Source organism: Numida meleagris, chromosome 5 (assembly GCF_002078875.1).
Source record: "Numida meleagris isolate 19003 breed g44 Domestic line chromosome 5, NumMel1.0, whole genome shotgun sequence".
Taxonomy (NCBI): domain Eukaryota; kingdom Metazoa; phylum Chordata; class Aves; order Galliformes; family Numididae; genus Numida; species Numida meleagris.
In genome coordinates, this window is record NC_034413.1 from 1,569,761 (window position 1) to 1,590,665 (window position 20,905).

Sequence of the window (20,905 nt, forward strand, 5' to 3'; positions counted from 1 at the left end):
AAATTTAGAGGTGTTTCCGGCAGACGAGGAAAGCAGAAGTTCGTAGCTTGCATTTGCAGGGAGTTGGGCAGTTCACACTACACCAGGTAATGGACTAACTCAACAACAGAGCTCAAAGGATCTTAATGAATGGTATCATATCTGGCTGGAGGTCAGTCATTAATAGTGTTCCTGAGGACTCAATTTTACTACTGATTCTGTTAAATAGTTTTAGCAATAATATGTATTCAGGAGTTGAATGCATCCTTAGCAAGTTCGCTGATGATACGGAACTGGGAGCTGCTGTTGAGTCTCTGGAGGGAGAGGAGAGCTTTGCAGAGGGATTGACTGTAGCACTGGGTGATTGTCATGCAGCATGGCCAGCCAGTCAAAAGAGGTGATTCTCTTGCTATATTTTGCACTGGAACAGCCTAACCTTGAGTATTACATGAAGTTCTGAGCTCCATAGTATAAAAAAACAGGCGCACCAGAGCCCAGCCCATGGGTCGCAGATGTGTTGGTGGATGCATTTAAGCTTTGTTAGCTTTTGCCCTCTGTCTTAATTATGATCACATTTTTTTTTCAGCATGGCCAGGAATGCTTGCATGGCTTCTGATGTGCAGGGAGGGCAGGCAGCAGAGCTGCTGAGAGAACTGGTGTGGCTGCTTGGAGGCTGACCCCCATTAGTGTCTCCTTTTGCCACGACTCCTACTTGTGTTCAGAACACTAGCAGAACTGGGGGATCTTCAGGAAGGGCCAAGTCTACGCAGACATCTGTTTATGGGGTAGCTAAAGGGGATTTTTTTGTTGTGGAGTTGTCCTGTGAATGGAGATGACCCTTTATGGAGTGTTACTGAGATGTGATACTGGACCCAATTAAAATGCCTCCTTTGTGAGGGCAGGAGTTAACACTCCTGGTATTAATAAAACTGTAGCCTGCTCCTTAAACCTATCACGTGTCATTCGTTTGCCTGGATGTATGTACTGGTGAAATAAATCAAACTTTATTTTTAGATTTAATAATGAAGAAGATTATTGTTATTGTTATTGTTTTTTAACCTGTAGAAAGATAAGGACATAACAGCATGGTATTCTTTTGGAGGACTTAGGTATCTTAATTGCATGAATCCCTCAAATCCAGTTAGTTTGTTCTACTTTCACTAAGGTTTTTTTCTTGTCCATCCTTTCAGCGAGGAAATGGAGATGCATTAAGGCATGCAGTGCAAGGGAGGAGCAGCCAGCTTGTCTTATCATGCCTACTGCCCAGCTTCAGATAGAAATTCAGTGCCTGCATTTGGACAGAGGAACAGCAGTATCCTCTGCAAAACTGGCATCAGGATAGGAGACTATCGGGGTTGATATCCCTGAAATAAAATAGCAAGATTCTGTTTGTAGCTATTTTGAAACAGGGAGGAAAATGATCACAGTGGCTAAATCCTGTGAATGCAGTCAGGTTAGTACTTACATGATTAAGGAAAGTGGAATTCCTCTTAGCACTGTTGACCTGAGATTGCTAGAGAGTTTTTTTGTCTTGTTTGATTTTAATGTGTTGCTATTGCTGTGCTACAACAATTGTTAATCATTTTGACTTAATTACAGATTTTTTTTGCAAACTTCTTTTCTTCCTTACTAAATCCATAGCCAACATGGAAGGGTTGTGTGAATTCTTTAGGAGAAAATGTACGACTTCGTTGTTTTACCGAAGAACTATATTTGAGTAGACATGCCAGCTGTGGTGGCTGATTTGCAGCGTTCCCTCTGTCCCTCCGTGGGTAGTTCCCATTCTGACTTTGTCACCCTTCTCAAAGCCGTGGCTTATTTTTCTCCCTGTTTTTACTCCTAGCAGCGTGCCAGAATAAACCCAGATGCTATCGCGATAGTCGCCCTATTGCGAATAATAACAAGCATCAAAACGTGTTGGCTTAATATTTGAAAACCATCTAGAAATTAACAGAGCAGGAGATGTGCCTTGTTTATCATGGTGGAAATCTATTAGACAAGTGCCCTTGGTGCATGGAAAATATATGCTTTTAACAGTTTTGATCCTTTATCAATTATTCATACGTGAAGGTTTTCCTGTATTTGTACAGTTTGTTGGATGGAATAGCAAGCATGCCCTTATTTGTCTAACAGTTTTGCTCGAACTGTATCAAATAAGATATTTAACACACCCAAACATATTTAATTTAAGAAATAAAGAGCCATTCTTTCACTGGGGTTTTACACATCATTCTTCTTTATTACGCCAGGTTTTGCTCATCATACCATGTTCTTCCTCAGAGGACAGAGACAAATAACCATTCTCTGCAAGGACAATGTGTGTGTTGAATGCATTTTAAATGCTGCACTTTGTTATGATTGCAACCAACATTTTAAATATGCTGCAATCAAATTCCAAAATGACATGAGAAAAATGACATCAGAGAATAAATCTATTAGGCTGCTCGGGCAACAGGAATGCTTGAGCTGGAACATACTTAGCTTGAAAGTTAAAGATTGAGTACAATGTTTATTTTATTTGCTTAAGAGAGGCAAGCCTAATTCATCCCTGTTGTGGAAATCAATGGAGTTACAGTATAAATATACTCTCCAAATATATTTGGCATATTACATGAGTTAAACAGCATTACCTAAATATAGTTTAGCTTTTAAATATCACATGAGATTGCTGATTTTCTTTTACATTGTGCTAGGTTTGCTGGAACTATTGAGGGATTGCGCCCATAGTACACACAGCAGTTCTGCTTCTTTGTCTGGAAGAGGGAAACCAACATCCAACAAGCTTCCTGGTGGAAGTCAAATGAATGGCAAAGGCTGTGATAGCTGACCTGGTGCCTGGATGCTGCAGGAATGTATTCAAGAAAAAGTTTTGTACGATAAGGCTGGTGATGCACTGGCACAAAGTGCCCAGAGAGGTGGTGGATGTCCCATTTCTGGAGACATTCAAGGTCAAATGATTGTTTACTCATCCCGGACTACTTTCTTGTGTTTCTGACCCGTACAGAGGAACATGAGAGAGATCTTGGATACAACAGATAAATACATAAATAAATAAATAACATCGTGCTTCTTGCTAAGGATGGTTCAGATTTTGAGATGGAAACATTTTTATCCTGGTAGGATAACCCATCTCCGGGGTCCGGTAAATACTTTTGCAATTTCTAGGCAGTCATGCTGCTTTCTGGCTTTGTATTGAAGTGTTGGCTCCTGCTACTGTTGGTATGAATATTCCTTTTATATCTTCCTGAAAAATTTCACTTAAAGAAAATAAATGATATCTTACCTTCGAAGTTCTTAAGTGAGCATGACTGCTGTGAAAGATTTGGTTTGTTTTACATTGAAAAGGAGAAGAAGAAAATAGGAAATAAAGTGGTATTCAAAAAAAGGGACTTGCCTGACTTCAGAATGGTAGCTTTAATTTCCTCTAAAAATCAGAGCTGAGCAGGTGTTGCTCAGGTAGGAAAATTTCACTTAAAGATCTCTGAACTGTCCCAAACTGAAGTCCATTCTCATCCATAACGTAATTTAGCCCTTGGCAGATATATAGAGCTTTCGTAGCTTTCTGTTCTTCACAAAATCTCCTGAGCTTCAAGTCTCACTGACCAGATGGGTTGTAATTTGGCCTCTGACATGGTGCAGTCCTGCTGGAGGGTGAAAATTACCTGAGCTGGCCAGCGCTGGGGTCACACACCCGTCTCCTTGAAGTCATTTTCTTTTTCTCAGACTCCTGCCTTGCCTTTCCCAGTACAAGGATCTCTGTTTTCTGCATTTTGAGTAGTTCAGAGTAGTGAGACATGGAATACTTATCCCCTCGGAAGTCAGATATTATATTTAAATGTCTTAAGCCGCTGCTGAACATCAGTCACAGGATTGATTTAACCTTAGCGATATCTGACTCTGCAAGTAAGATGCTGAGATTGCCCCGTGTAGGGTAGATTGAAATACTTTGTAGTATGCCAGGTGATGGAAACAGCAGCTTGTGGGATATATATGCGCTTAATTAAGGAGAGCTTTGCGTGCTTTTCAGGACTGTGAACTCATGCCTTAATTTTCTGGGCAAAGTAAAAATGGAATGAAAGTATTTTAGAAGAGTTCCATCCACCTGCCACCTCTCCTAACACTGTTACTCCCTCAGCTCCTTATGCCTGAGCCCATAGTGTGAATCTGTTTTAGTTAGGATGAGGCGTGGGACCTTCTGCTCTTGTCAACAATAAAATTTGCAGAGCTTTTGTAACAGAATGTTATCCTTCCTTCACTGTTTTAATTGAATACGTTCTTCTCTCTGCTTGCTATTTATCTGAGCACCAAACAAAAAGGGGGGGGAAAACAGAAAGTGCATCTAATTCTAGGAGTTGTGGCCTTGCATCCACTTAGTTGGGAAGATGGAATGACTTCTGACCATCTTCCTTCCACAGAGAAGGTCTCTTTGCTAGCTCCTCCATGCAGCCCTGGCATGGTGTCCCCACGGCGTGGCCGTGCAGTAACCACAGGCCAGCAGCACTGCTCGCCATGAACAGAGTTTACCCTTTCACCTTCACATCCCCCTCTACTCTTGTACACAGCTTATTTTTTTTCCGCAGTAGAAGTCGTTTTTTGCAGGTGCAAAAAGGAGCCTTTCATTTCCCCATCTTAAGAAAAAAGTTGGAAAAAATACGCTTTCCTTACTGAAAGGCAATATTTTGCTTTTAGCACTACTTTATGTGCAGCATTTTTTAGCTCCTCTAATCTTAAATTCAGTACATGAATGGATGGATAATTTCCTCCCTGTCAGTTTTTTCATGCTTCTGAATTATTTACTACTCCCGCAACTTGTAGCTCTGAGTCCACTTATTTCTGGCTGAGCTGTAGCTGTGCCAGGAGCGTCCCCTCCACCACCGTCCTAGGGGGCCACCTCTCTGCTGCTGGGGCAGGCAAAGCCTGGGTGGCTGGGCATCCTCAGAGGGACCCCAGTCTCCCACTGGACCCCGTCCTTAAGTAACATGGCCTGAACCCACCTAATTTGTCTCCATCATTCGCATCCCCCAAATCCTGAATCATTTTGCTTGCCCTCCGCTGCACCTTTTCAATTTCCACAATGTCCTGCATGTAATATAGTGACCAGAATTGCGCGCTATATTTCAAATATACTCCCACTAATGTCTTATATAAAGTAGTGCCAGAATAACTTGTGCTGATTTATAATCCTTACAAATATATATATTTGTTTAGCTGCTGTTGTTGTTTTTTTTATTGCTGCCAAACTTCGAACATATGTCTGGTGGTCTGAAGGCCTGTTAAAGACAACAAATGAATCACATTTTCTACATGACAAAAGAAAACACCTTTATTTTTTATCATTGTCTAGCTTGAGTGGTGATATAAGATGAATTGGAACAACAAAAGGAAAAGAGAGTTTAGGAAAGTCAAGGAATAAGTACCAGGTTATAAATGAAGTCTTCCAGTGCTTGAAGTTAAAAAGTACCCACAAGCACTTCACAGTTCTTAAAAAGAAACCAAATAAATTGCCCAACAGGATGGTGATATCCATGTCCTCTTTAAAGTACGGAGGCCTACCACAGCCTTTGGGGATGATGCAAAGAAAATAACAGAATGTAAATGGGATTTTTCCACTGTTTTTGGCAACAGGAACGGGCAGCGCAATGTGTGATGCTAATGCACAGAGTGCCTCTTTTTTGGGAGTGTTGATGGTTCTTTATTTTGTTTATTTTGTTACATTTATTATTTTGTTGATGGTGTTGGGAGTTATGGCTTCTTAATGGAAATGAATTTCCAGCCGTTGCCTTGTGTCTGTTGAGCAAGATTCCGGCCTTGTTTTCAGAGCCATACCATTATATTCTGAATGATGCATTTCAATAGCCATGTTTATAGAAAAGAAGAACTGTGAGTATGTATTTTCATTTATGTGGGCTCATAGAGCAGGAAGCAGTGCTTCATTAGATGGTCTTACCTGAACATCTCCCGTTCCCGATCTAGCCAGACAGGGCACTACCACTTTGCAGATGTGAAAATACATTTACAAAAACTGAAAGCAAATATGGGCAAGGAGAAATTACTCTGAGATGATGCTCAGAGTGGCAGGCCACTGAAGAGCTGTGAATATTTTGTCTCTATTCACAGCAGGGTTTGCACTCTGTTAGCTTCCAGTTTAAGAAGAAGTTTGTGATGGCTTCCACCAGAATCCGGTCTGAGCTATGTAGCGCAGGTGACCTGCATTAATAGCCTCATTTTCCCAAGACAATGCAATGCTATTAATGTATTGTACCAGGTTTTACCTTGGGGAGTGGCCATTATAGCCAATAAATAATGGCTCATGTTACATCAGCTCCTGCTGAGGTCTTGGGACACAAAATTCATGTGTGCTACCAATGTAGATCGAACGTAACCTTGACATTAATCAGACAGGTGGAATTTAAGGCTTCCCTAGGTTTTCCAGTGCTGCTTTCATAACAAATCATGAAGTTCTGCTGCAGTTTGCCGGTGAGGTTCAACAAAAACAACCTCACACCTTCCTTTTCCCCCTTATTGCATGTATTTTGAAACACATTTAGTCTACTAATATGACCATTGCAGTGTTTACAATATCTCTGCCTTCCTAGTGCTCTCCTGAATCCTAAATGGGCTCCTGTTTTCTGAGAGCGAACAACAAATGGTGCAGACCTTTGAAGAAACCCACCCTCGATTAATAGTTAATGATGGCTCAGGAGAAGGAACAAAGCCCGTGCGATGTGAACACGGCTTAGCCCTTTTATAAACATGGCCAAACAGTTTGTAGGCATGCCGATGCCCAGGAGCGGCCTGCTGTGCCCTCCTGCTGAGACCAAGGCTGGGCAGGGGGTGGGCGCGGGGGCCCTGGGGTGCCAGGAGGAGGCTGGTGGGTTGGTGCAGAGCATCCCCTGCCGACAGCCCGGCCTCTAATTGCCTCTGCCAAGAAGCCAACATTACCCCTTCTTCTTCTCCCCAGCCTTGGGTACGCTCAGTTTGGTTGGGGATGGTGTTTTTGGCTCATGGGTTGGATTCAGGTTCGCCTACAAAAACGTTGGTTTTCCCCCAGATCACTCATGCACGATGTCGGGGCATTTCCTCCTAGCGGTGTTGACAGGGGTAGAAGGGGAGGCAACACGTTGGAAGGGAGAGGATTTGCATCCCCCTGCCGGCTTCCAGAGCCATCCTTTCTTGCACAGAAGAATATTTTAAGTTTGGGACTTCAAATATTTCTATTAATAAATTACTATGCATCATGTCAAATTAGCATTGCCATTGCTAAAAGATTAATAGCGACAATGCGTTGTGGCACTCCATTGCTTCAGGGTAATTTTCTTTTGTTCATGCTTTGGCATAATATTGTATAGCAGAGCAGTAGTACTACGGAGCATAAATTTAGCCCCAGCCCCTCAGCAGAAGACGTAATCCTAATCACAGCAGAGGGTTGGCAATTAGCTCCTGCTGCCGTGCTGCACTGTGTGTACTGTAACCTTCGGTGAAGGTTGCCTTCAAACCGCGATGCATGGGGCTGATGCCGGCCGATGTCCCTCGCACTTTGCAGATAGCAAGATAGAGCCAGACAGTTCATGTGTTTTTATTCACTAAGTGCTCAGGAGGGATAAACAATGATAATCTGCATGTAAAGCCATTTGATTGTAGACTGTGAATAATTGGTGGGTTAGTGATGGTGTGTACACTTAAGCGTACATCATGCCAACAGTAATCTTCCCTTTCATAAATTCTCTTTCCTAACTGGAGTTTACAAGGGAAGAAATTACTCTCGTGCCCATGTCCCTTTCCATTATGCTTGTAAGAAGTAGTAACTTTTTCCCTCTGCCTCTTCGGGTAGGGACATGACAACAAAGCAATTAAGCAACATGTCTTACTGGATACAATTTAAAATAAAGAGTGGGAACGTGTCATGTGGCAGCATTTTATCTAAAAGATACACACCAGGCTTCCATACCTGCGGTTTAATGATGGGCAGGGAGGGGAAAAGCATCCAAACCTCATTTTGAGACAAAACCTGTTTCATTTTACATGGTTTTAACAAATGGCTTTCGCAAGCGGAATTACTGTCTTATCATCTATTTGACTTCATGCTGGATAGATCCAGGAAAATATCTACATGGAGGCTCTGTTTCTTCCTTAAATATCAAGTATTGGTATTTTTAATGTTTTTGTAAACATTATATATTTTAATACTTGAGAAAATGTATCTCATAAATAAGCTTTATTATCTGTCAAAAAGGATGAAAATATAACTTTACATTTCTGTTTTAAAGTAATTTTAGTGCCTATTAGCTATAAAGTAACAGTTATATATAATTTAGAGTATGTAGTCACTCGAAACAACTTGACATTTTCACACAAACACAGAACCTTAATAATAGTCTTGGGATTTCATTGGAAGTATACACCACTACAGGATATTAAAATAACTTATGGTGCACTGTAATTCTTGTTTTGTATTTGTCCAAGTAGTTTTGAAGCATGCTATAAAGTAGAAAAATAAAAACCTAAGCTCCAAAGTCAGCTAAGCTGCATTCTTAAAGTTATAGCAGTCTTTTCATATTAAGTATGATTAAACCAACTGGCATTTCTAGTTTTCATCTTTCTCTTCTTCCTTCCTATTAATATGCTATGCTTAACATGTAAATGCTCTGCGTACTGCATTTTTTATTTAAAGCTATTGCGATTGTTTGCTTAAAATAATGATGCTGATTGTATGCAGTCAGGGATCATAATAATAGCTTGAAAACAGTAATTTCCTTGTTGATCTGAGACTTAACTCCAGATTTGTGCAAGTACATATTTTGCCAGGTTCGGAGGAACGCTCCCATCCGAGGCGCAGGTATTTGCAGAAGCCCAGTGACACTTGTGCCTATTGTTCTGCATCCTAGGCAAAATCAAAACTGTGAGAGTAATAGGCAGAGTCTCACCAGGCTGATTATTTTTTTCTTGAAATGATCTGGAAAGAAAAAAAAAAAAAAAAGTTTTTAGTGGATACCATTTTTTTAAAAATCTCCCTACAGACTTTATTAAAAATATCCCCGAGATTTAACCAGTTCTTTTAATTGTAATTGAAGCGGCATACGGGTAGGGGTGAGGTGCGTGTGCAGATGTGCACAAAAATTAATGTGAACTTGAAGGAATAGCCTCACTGCCATAAAAGGGCTCACCAAATGTTCACAGATGGAATCTGAGCGGACCCTTATTGAATAAGCTAGTAGGGCCCACTTGGGTCATTTCTACATCAATCCCACGGAGTCAATTTGGACAAGGCACAGTCCAGGCCTTTTCTCCAATAAGCATTCTCATGCCCGATCCATTAATTTTTTAATTTGCGTTAGGGTTGCTCAGTGACAGCACTGCCACTGTAAACAAACAAAATTAAAATATGGTTTGAAGAAGACTGCACTGCCAGGTCGTTCTTTTTTGTTAACTTTCTTTGCTATAATAGTGTTGGGCACATTAAGTATATTAGTCTTGTAGTCAAATAGAACATAGAAATCTTGCATGTATATAGATAAAGATCTTGTTCTGTCAAGAAACTTTCAATACCCAACGATCAATAGGGAATTTGAAATAAGGAAAATGCCTGGTCCTATAAAAGGAAATAATTTTAAAATGGTATCGCATATACCCAAGGTCCTCTCTTCCTTTCTCTACTGCCCCACTCCCATGTTTATCACATTCTTATTTTGGTTATGCTTTAAAACTATTGAACTTACAAAAATGCAGATGAAAAACAAGTTTTCCTCTATATTCCATCCTTCCCCAGAGTCCCACTGGAAGTGTACACAGCAGATGATTGCAGAAATGAAGTGTAATCATTAAACTGTGAAATACGGAAATATTCCTAACAGCGCAGTAAAACTGACAAAAGATTAATTTCATCAAAACAGTTTTTAAACAACGTGTTAGAGCAGAGACGCACCTGTTACATGCACTGAGGATGGATGTCGTTACAGTACTCGGGTGTGGTCATGCAAAATTTGTGTAATCACCAGTGAGAGGAGCCCTTGAACCTACCCACATTGCACTGGGCTCTGGTCACTGAAATCGTGCTTTGTGTAGGTGAATGGATGGTCTGTGTCCATGGAAAGGCAACAAAGGTCTCAGAGGTTTTCTGCCAAAGACTGTACTTCCTCTGTGTTTTATCACAACTCCTAGTTGTCTTGGCCATAAATGTTTTGTCTTCGCCATGCCAATTTTCTGTGATGCTTCTTCTAAGCTTTGATAGCTTTAGGAGCTTCATGGGACGTAATGTACGTCAGTGCATTGGGAAAAAAGCAAACAGGGATCACCCTAAAGAGTTCCTGTCTTTCAGCGTAAGGCCTTGTTTGGGGTTTTCAAAAGCAGGTTCCTCTGACTTGCCCCTACTGCCATTTGTGTTTTACTACTGAATCAGTCATCACTTCTTGCTTGAGCTACTTAGAGCTGGAACCCTTCATCTCAATTTGTCTTACTGCTAAAATTCGTTAGTTTGAATGAAGTACAGTTGTGGCCCAGCACTATTCAGAGTTGGGGTTATGTTTTGCAAACCTTAAAGACGATAGACTCCAGTCCTTCCTTGTTCTGTAGGAGCGAATCCTCCTGCCGTATGTTTCCACAAATTAAAAGTGTCCGGTCAAATAAGCAGAAAGATTGTCTAATAATAATAGATATATTTGACAGAGATGTAATGCTTTTTATGTCAAAATATCCCCAAAGAGTCCTGCAAACTACTGTCCGTGCTGGAGCAATCTCACCCATCCCTGAGATGGGAGCCAGCAGCAGCTCGGCAGAACAGAACCAGGACAGGAGGGAAACAGAGAAGGTTTTGGAGATGACTGAACGTTCAGTGGAGGTGGGGCAAGCACAAGGCTTGGCAGAAAGCTTTCTCTCACGTGGTAGTGGCTGGTGGTTAATATAATGCACGTACTTTCCCATCCTCTCCTATGGGTGAGGGCGTGTTCTTGTGGGGTTTTGTAGCAGTGTAAGACTTTGGCGAGCAAAATGCCTGGATTCTTTGACTTCTTGTGTCCTTCCTAGTTTTAGATGCAGAATGAGAATTATGGAAGGAGATTTGGTGTTGGCCATGCTGAATGCTGATTGCTTCAGACTGAGAATTCAGTTAATCAGTGCAAAATGAGGAGAACAGGTAAAAAACCTGGAAGAAGAGAAACACGAATCTAGATGATGTTGCTAGAGTTTACCTCTCTGAAAGTCAGAAATTGCCCATTTGCTGTGGCAGGGAAAAAGAGATGGCTGCTTCTCTTTTCTGCTCCCTGGGTTGTCTTTTTTTCTGTTAATCTTTTACTGCTGGTGCAGAGGGAGGGGAGGTATTTGTGTTACTGAGAATTGGGTTGGATCTTTGAGGCTCTCTGTGTTCAGTCTAGCCCACAAAATTCGGTGGGAGCTACAAGTACCCACTACTTCTGAGAGAGCAGCCCCTGGCTGTGTTTTATGGGGAATGTGTTGTATACTATCTATTAAAGTTCAGATTCTGGTACCATAACTCACATTTACCAGTACCGTACTAGAGAAGCAGTATCACGTGTAGCAACCTAGCTGGTGAAATTTGGATACAACTCAGCACTGATTTTTGCCTTTGCTTTGCTTCACTCCTTTACTTCATGCCTTTTTTTTTATGGCTTATAGTTGAGTTTTTATAGTATTGTTGGGCATTTTTACATGCTCAAATATGTGGAAATTTATAAATAAATAAAGCAATTCTGGAATTGAAAAGCACAGTAATATGAATCACCTGGCTGTGAAAAAGGTATGTAATCAAAAACTTGTTTTGCCTCTGTCTGTCTGGGGTATAATTTCAAAATGTTTAAAAAACATATATTTTAAACTAAGACTCATCTAAATGGCTGAGCAGGGTGGAAAAGCATTAGAATATTGATCAAATAGCAACAAGGAATTGAAAATTAAAGTGCTGCGTGTCAGCAGGAGTGTGATAAGAGAGCCCATGTCTCTATAGCTGGGGTTTTGTAGCTCCTAAAGGCAGCAGGTAGATAAAGGATCACGTGTAGCCAGGAGGAGAGCCCTGTGGGACTGCAGATGACATTGTAACAGATGACTCCAGATGACAATGTAAGAGTAGGAATGGGAAGAAATTATATTAACAAACTGTTGTCGATGGTTATAATAAGATTTGAACTGCTGAATAACCGAACCTGAAAGACCAACATATTTTTCAAGATGGTTTAGAAGGATCCCATGATTGACTGTGTCAAAAGCCACAATTATGTCAAGAAGTATTACAAAGGATGGATTCCCAACTTCAGATACAATAAGTGTATTATTACAAATCCTGATGAGCTGAGCTTCACAGCCAAATAAATAAAGAAATAAAAACCAAACCAAACCAACCGCAGTGAAACTTTTGGAGTAAATTATGGCCTTAACATTTGTGTCTTACGCCTCTTGCTCTCCACTTACAGTGATAAATGATTGAAATCTGTTTTACTGATTGCTAGAACGTAGGAAATTAAAAATACATATTTAATATAGTTAGCTTTTGGAGTTTTTGATAGGCTCTGCGGATAATAATATCTTTATGATATTTTCAGTATGTGAACCTAGCAGAGGAAGGATTTTTCTCAGGAAATAGATATTGGCTCCAAGGGGTGTGCTGTTGGATGAAGATTTTGTTTCTCAAATTCTAAGACCGAGTGAGAAACACATACAGTTTTTATTTATTTATTTATTGTGCTGGGAAGAGGTTCTATAATAAGTCTATCAGTTTTCTGGCATAAATTTGTCAGGGGAATAAATATGTCTAATACATATTTTTGATGATTGATAATGGTATTCCAAGTGTGCTAAATAAGGAAGCAAGGCATTTTCTTTCCATGTTTAAATGATGGGAAAAATACCCTGTGTATTACAAAATGACAAAGACATTATTAGTTTGGAGTTTTTTGAAGTTCTGAAAATGTTAAGTACATTTAGTAGACTGGCTAGCTTTGTCAATAAGGACAACATTGTGCTTAATGCTAATAATTCATGGGTTTTGTTTGAAAATATCTTTCCACTGGAGTTGCAGCTTTGGTTGCTGTTGTGATACTTTGCAGTACCCGAAGCAGCTCTGATAAATAAAATTTGCAAGAGCACTGGATAAAAAAATCTATTTTAATTAGATGCTTATTGAAATCTAGCGCAGATAGTATATGAAGCATAATTTCAAAACTGGAAGGAGTGTTTTGAAATCTTTATGTACTCACAAATATAGATACATAATGCCAATACCATGCACCGCTTTTTTGAAACAAATGGGAAAATGGAGATTGCTGCTGACCTCAGACTTTTTCTACAGTAAGATTCTCGGATGATTGTAAAAATCGATAATGGGGTTATTTTGTTGTAGTGCACATTTTGTTCATTGAACTTTGCATGCAAAGAATGATGGGTGTGTAGGAGAGGGACGCCTCCTTGGCTACAGGATTGGGCTCACTGCTTGCAGTCTTCTATTTTTGTCCTGTTTTATGATGAAAGGTTCTTTTTCTTAATGCCTGATGTGTTGTGATATGCCATATAATATTCATTATTGAATTGCAGGGCTTGCTGTTTATATTGTTTGTCATCCATGTTCTTATCTTGTGAGAAATCCAAGGAAAAAGCTTGAAATCTTCATATTTTACATAAAAAAAAAATCAGTCTCTGATATGGGAAAAGAGATACTGGGCCCAGAAAATAATTTACTGTTATCTGAAAAAAACGACAGCGTGTGGTGGGAGAAAATTGGAGACATTAGGCTTAAGAAACTTTATTTCTTCTGTGTTTACTTCTTCACATCTTCTTTCGTTGTCCCTGAGCTGCCAAACTAAGCTGTCCTTCCAAGCATGTGTGCCTGTCACCATACCAAAATTCTGAGTTCTACTGATGCACTCCCAGCCAGGAGGACCTTCACTGGGGCTGGTTCCTGCAGAAGAACCTGTCCTTTAGGTCCCTCGATCCCTCTTGACTCATCCCACTATACAACAGCCAAATCAAATTGGGTTTATTTGCAGGGAAATCTGTGCCATGAGCACTGGGGGCTGTTGCTGGCTCCTAGGATTCAAGATTCATGTAGGATGCATGGCCCTGGGTGGGGGCACTCCAGAGACATCCTGCTGTCTCCTTCATGGGGGCAACCACTGCTCCCAAGCTGCCTGCTAAAGATGTTTGGGCTTCCCTTCTGCTCCAATCCACGGCCTCACTCACAGGGCAACATCAGAGAGACAGAGAGCCTTTCATGAATGCCAATTTCGGTAGAAGTTATTCTTTTATTTTACTTTCATGGCAAAAAGAAAAAAAAAAAAAAAGAAATCACAGGAACAGTGCTGCTTGCGCACAAATCTCCAACTAACCCTTGCACTCAATTAATCTTCGTGACCTCCTAATGCCCTGTGCCATGAATTGTACCTTGAGGTTAGGAAATAGGTCTTGTTGTGGTTCCCAGTGACTCCTATACAGCTTTTGTGTTCCGAGCCTTCAGATCTTAGTGATTTGAATTTGAAATTTCTTTCATGCATAATGTCTTGATCTGATAGAGCTCTGGCTTTTAAAGCTGAGCTTTAATTTGTTTAATCTGGCATATTCTTAATTATACGAGCTGTAAATTTTATTGTATTGTAAAGCCCTGAAATACACGCATAAAGATACAGCGCCAGTGTATGATTGCCTTACTCTTGGGTGTGACGGTATCGTGCAGAGAAGGGAGTCCCAGTGAACAACCACTGTCCTCCCAGTGTGTGTGACCCAGAGCTGCCCATGGTGCCATGGCTGCAGGGGCCAGAGCTCAGCTGGGATTTATGGAGCTGTTCTGCTTCTGGCTCTCGCGGGGTGTTAGGAAATAGCATAAAGTGGGAAAGGGTGAGCAGATTTACGAAAGAAAAAAAAAAAAAATAGGAAATGGCTGAAATATCTTCCTGATCTCTTGCTGGGAGATTGACTTCAGCCTCCCGTCGTTCATTACTGTGTGATTTCCGGAGCGCGTTGCATGACAAGTCAGCCTTCAGAAGGGATTGCCTCCGCCGATGTTACCTACGTGAAACTGGGAGCAGCGCTACTGGGGGAGACAGTAACGTGCTAGAGCAGTGAGTGAGGACACACAGTTATTTCATTATTCATGCATGGGATCTCAGGAGATTTGCTATGAAATTTCAGCTTCAGAAACACCAGCTTTTTTTCTGGTGAGCCAAAAAAGGCTGCTCTGCTAGCTTAGCCAGTGGAAGTAATCTAGCAAGGCTTGGTGTTTGACACAGTCGGGCCAAGGGAAGGCATCCACACTGAATGTCTTTTATTTTAAAGCAGGACGTGGGGCCGTGCTTTGTACCCCAAGCAATGGTGGAGCAGTATCTGGTGCACTGAGCTGGAGCTCCGTCCACAGCCCTGCTCTGAGCACAAAAAGCACAGTGTTTTTCGCAGCCTGCTTTGCATTCAGCCCTGCTCTCCAGGTGGTGGCAGGAGTTGCGAGTGCCTGTTTTTTCCCCAAAACCTGGTCACTGTCAGAGGTCCCTGCGGAGGTGCAGAGGGGGATGCCTGTACAGTTTCCATTCACCCATCTCTTCCTCTGTCATTGCTTAGAGGGCTGCTCAAAGCGGTGCCAAGTTTTTTTTTCTGCTGTGTCTGTAGCTTTGGTCGCATGCTGCCTTTCATCAGGAGCTTTGCGTGGTCTGTCTATCAGGCACAGATAGTTGGCAGTCGTCTGTTGCCACCAGATAAAGATGGGGCAGTTTGTTAAGGGACTGATGGCTTTTGCTAAGTTCTCTAAGTATGATTAATGTGTAAAAATATCTAGTCTGGTGATAGGTAAATAGGAAAAACAGAGGCACCTTTCTCAAGCTAGTTTTTGCACGTCCATTTATGCGCTTTGATCAAAAGGAAAGGTTATAGGAGCTTGCTGATAGCTTGAACCACTAAGAGAAAACAGACGTACTCAAGACATATCAAAGTCCCAGGTCCCGGAGTCATCTGAGCACATGAAAATCCCTTCTCAGAGAAAGTAAAACCATGCCCTAAGCCATTGAAGAGAAGAGGCTGCAGGATGTGACTTGCTCTATAAAAACACATCCCTTCACATATCTTGCCATAGTATAATAATGTAGAGAAACCGATTCGTTATTTTTCAACAGTGGCATCTATGGTAGCTATGATTAAAAATTCAGCGCAACATGCATTGTTTTTAATTGTATAATTTCTGCAGTGCTGTAAAAGAATTGCCTTGTTATTCACATGTCATATTGGGTCTCTACTGCATCTTGCTGATTTGTTAACTGTGCAAAATTGGAGGTAGGAGATCATGGTGGATGCAGAAGACCATGTCAGGCTGATTTGCTCAGGAACAGAGTTGCATCGGTGGAATTGCTCTGTCTGCATTCCGCCAAATGCATAGCCAGAGTTTGACATGTACTTTTAGTTTACTGGCATTTGGATACTTACACTGCAGTGGAATTCTGATCACTTCAGTCTTTAAAAGTGCTTGTGCGTAGTTCCAGGTGATCTTTCTGTGAAGGCTCTTCATGCTCCAGTGTGCTCATTTGGTTCACCAGTGGTAAATTAGTTACTCTCCAGTCTGCTGTTTATTTTAATGTACACAACAGAAAAGTATCAGATGAGTCAGTCAGACCTGAAGATAAATGCTCAACCTGGAGATGTCCTGAGTGTCCACAACTCATTCCAGTGCTCCCAAAAAGCAGCCTCTTCCTATTGTAGAGCCAAGCCCATGACACACAAAGAAACAACTTAAAGTTCTGCAGATGCTTCCCTTCTCCTTGAGCTGACCACATCTTTTCTCTGAAGGCTTTGAATCCCTTGTGTTCTCATCCTGCTCGTTTAAATCACACAGTGATTCCCCCAAAGTAATCGAAGGAGATGAAATTGCTTTGGCCAGTTGTGGTTTTCCAGATAACCCCTCAGTTTTACCTACCTACTGGTTAAGGGAGAATATTTTATTACTGCTGCTGCTGAAGTCTTGCTCCGAAACCACCCATCATTTTTGTACTTTCATGCATATCTTTGGAAAATGATGAAAATATGTCATTTCAAACCAGAATGAAAAAAAAAAAATAAGAAAAATCAACCAGTAAACTTGTGTACAGTGAGATAAAAATCAGTGTTTCATTACTTATTTATTTATTCATTTATTTAAAAAATCTTTAACTAGAAAAATTCATTAAGATTCAATATCTCATGTACAATGATGGCCTAGGGACGGGAGATGGATTAAAAAATGTAAATACTATTGGGTCTAATGTGCGTACCATTAACACAAATATGAAATTAATGTAAAAGTTTCTGACAGCACAAACTTAGGTTTAACTCTTTAAATATACGTTTAAAATAGTGCAGAGTGGCATTAGGCTTTAACAGATGATACATACAGTAAACAAGTGTGTCTCAAAAGAGACAAAATGTCAGCAAAATAATTGCCTAGCAGTACTTCATATCAATTAATTCATTTGTATTTAATTAAAAGGAGTCATAACAATTGGCTGCTGTATAAAAGCCCCTTAGCTCTGTCGTCTTCCATGCCTTTTGTTAGTTTTCTGGGGCTGGATATTGTTAGCCTTTTTGAATAATTCAACTAAGATCTATTTCCTAAACAGAAAATCTATCTTTGAGTTATTCCCTTTTCTACGGGGAAGTAGCAATAAACAGTAGCTTGTAGCTTTGTGTGTCTTATAAATGACAACGAGGGAGAATAGGGATGAGATTTCAGAAAGTACTTGAAACCAAAAATGCGGGGGTTCCTAAATCAGTTGGGTGCTTCTGAAGATATGCAATATCCACGATGACTCCAGTAAATCCATGCAGAGGGCGAGTGCGTGCGCTGTTGGCCTGGCTGTTACAGTAGGGCCCTGGCAGAAGCATAGCTGTGAACTCGGTTAACCTGTCTTGCTCGTACCTTCTCTATGGTAGCAAGGTTAATTTTATGATGGATAATTTTTACACTTTCTCTTATACATATCCAGGATTGCACCATCTTTGAAATACTGCCATCTATATCTGCTCATTGCTATTGAATATGAACATGGTCCATGAGTCCGAAGCAGAGGAAATCTACTGGTTTAGATGATCAGGGATCTAGAACACCCAGTCTACAAACAAACCAATCATTTGAACAAGCCACATCAAACAAGGCTTGCTGGTGGCTCTGATACCTGCTGGTGTGGTGGTCTAGGTGTGCTCCCAGCCACTTCTCTCCGAAAGCTGGCCCAGATCTGCACACTCGAATGGAGCCCCAGTGTCCTTTTCTTTTCCTCACCAACAAATGTGTCTCTACAAAATAGTAGTGAAAACTGCAGCTTTTGGTTTATCTGATATTCTCTATCTAGAGCTCGAGGAAGTTGTTAATTTATCTCAGGGATGCTTGTTGAATGAGATGGTCAAATTGCTTTGTTTGGAGTATTATTTGTGACTGTTTTCATTTGATCATTTCCTAACTACTCACAGAGTCTGATAATCTCTCAGTCATTAGTGCAAATTAACAAAGTTCTATACCAAACAAAAAGTAATTAAAATTGCAACTTTCATCAAACGTGCTGTGATGTACCATGTGTAACCACACTGCCTCTGGAGACACTCATTTCCGAGGCACAGGACCAGCGACCAGGGGATATACTCTGATTTTGAGAGTAAAGCATGAAGGATTTGGACCTGCATCGTGGGTGGAGGTCATCAGCTGCTCTGGGGACAGCTTGTGCAAGCCCACAGAACACATGTTGCAGGGAGACCCAGGCACACATTTTCTCTGGCAAGTTTTATGACCAGGAAAATACCCATCACTTGAATGTATTGAATTGTGGCTCTGGGGACCCTGGTCTCGTGGCTCTGGGCAGCCTGGTCTAGTGGTTGGCAACCCTGCACTCAGCAGGGGGGTTGGAACTCGATGATCTTTGAGGTCCTTTCCAACCCAGGCCATTCTGTGACTCTGTGAATGTAGATACTGAAACTGCATGGCTGTGAGTGCGTCAAACTGTTGTTGTGGGTCAAGTTTTCCAAAGTCCGGGTTGGCCTACCGTGACAGATCTTGAAAACAAGGCAATTATGTGGAGATATTTGCCATGTTTACTGTCATTATTTGCAGCACGTCCCCAGTGGCGTTTGGTCAGTGCTGTCCATAGGCTACCTGGCATGGTTCCCCCCAAATCTGGCATCCACCAGAGGTAATGTTGTCGGAGTGAGTGGGGTTAGAAGAGTTTAAACATTACCCCGTAGGAACGTGAGAGCTGCAGGAATCTGTCCCTGGGTCTACAGCTCCTTGCACTGCCTGTGCTGTGCTCTGGAATTAGTTCTGCCTGTGGATTTACTGCTGCCATCATTTCTTCCCATTTTTGGCCTCCCCAAAGAGGGAAACTCTCCAGCATGAGTGAAGGCTGCCCTGCGTGGCGGTGGTGGTACGGAAGGGTTAAGCAATGTCAGCTCCCTCCTCTGCCTGCTGAAGTGCCTTGTTTGCAAAGGATTGATAGAGTACCCTTGAGAGAAAGATTCGCATTTTCACTGTTCCGTGTCAGGGAATGAGGTTGTGTGATTTTTGTGTCATTTTGCACTACCATATTTCTTCCATTAGGAATTCTAATATTTCACAACCTCTGTCAAGGAAACTGCTACTCCTAATGCATAAGGCGGATGCATTCCAGATGGGCTGGTAATCCAGTTCAGGTTTTTCACATACATTATTTCAGTTCCACTGTGGACCCGTGCTCAGCTTTGCCAAAGCTGGTTTCATGATTCATTTGCAACTGCAACAAGTTAATCCCAGAGCGAATAGCTTTGTCCACTTCAGGTGAATTCTTCTTGCACGCTGGCTCCAGACACTGGCTGGTAAGAGGTGCTTCCAAAAAAGCAATTTATATTTAGCGTCCTTGTGCCAAAATTCTTCCTATCCATGTCCAGGGCCAGTGGATCGAGGAGCTTTTTTCTAAAACAGGAGATTCCTTAATTTATGAATAGTATTAGCTAGCCATTGCAGTGGGTCTAGTTCAATGAACACGGTTAAAAGCACCCAGAAAAATATTTTAAAGTGGAAAGACCTCTGAGCTATTCGTGCAGAATATTAAAATTTAACTAATTTCCCAGTTTGGATTACAATTAGTGCTCATCTTCATGAATTCTCAGACCAACAACATAAGCGGTAGCAAACAAGCAAACAGTGACTTTATAGAGCTTTCCCGGGGTCGTGTAGGATCACCCTTGTTTTCTGCTTGATTCCTTCTGCGTTTGCTTTGCGCACAGCTTTTTTATGGCACTGCTTCACTCTGTTGGCTGTTTGGGAATTTCCATAAGGCAGTACCAAGTGCTGAATACAATTTCCTATTTCATTTTGGTGGTGAAGTATTTTAGCAAGCGTTGCCCTAGTTCTGCTCATCGCTTGTACCCGCGTCATGGCTGTGGAGAAGCCCAACCACAGACAAAGCTGTCTCCGTTCCTTTTTCTCTCCTTTTGTTTCAGGCACATTTGGCTCCATCACACTGGCAGGAATGAAACAATATTTCCTGAGCACTGACCTCTTCGACACTTGTGTGGACTCAGCATCTTAATTGCTGTTAGTGTGAATCACCGAAAGCTGGTGCATAATTTCTCGAGACATTTATTGGAGATCTACAGTAGACATTCACTCTCAATAACAAAAATAAAGAAATCCATAAATCCCATGAAACTTTCCCCTACTTCATTTCAAGTTGTTTATACAAGAAACTTCATGTCGTAATAACACTTTTTGGCCTTTGTTTGATTGGAAATTTCTATTAAACTGTTATGAGAAAATAACTTTATGCTTCAGGTTTTATGTTTCAATTTGATTAACAACAGGCTTTTACAAGGACTGCAGCACTGCTGCCTTTACTGTACGCACCCAGCATTATTGCACTTGCTGTTTTGCTGCAAGGAGTGGACTTTATCAAGAAAATTATATTTCCTGCATATGACATTTTGGAAACGTATTGTATGTCATCTCTCCATCTTA

At 41.2% G+C, this 20,905-nt stretch overlaps 1 long non-coding RNA gene across 1 annotated transcript in view; it reads left to right on the forward strand.

The window, feature by feature from the left end:
- LOC110400153 overlaps nucleotides 1-20,693 on the forward strand; it is a 49,610-nt gene extending 28,917 nt beyond the window's left edge. The window contains exon 3 of the long non-coding RNA XR_002439668.1: nucleotides 20,392-20,693. This is a non-coding gene — a long non-coding RNA (uncharacterized LOC110400153). The remainder of the gene's footprint in view (nucleotides 1-20,391) is intronic.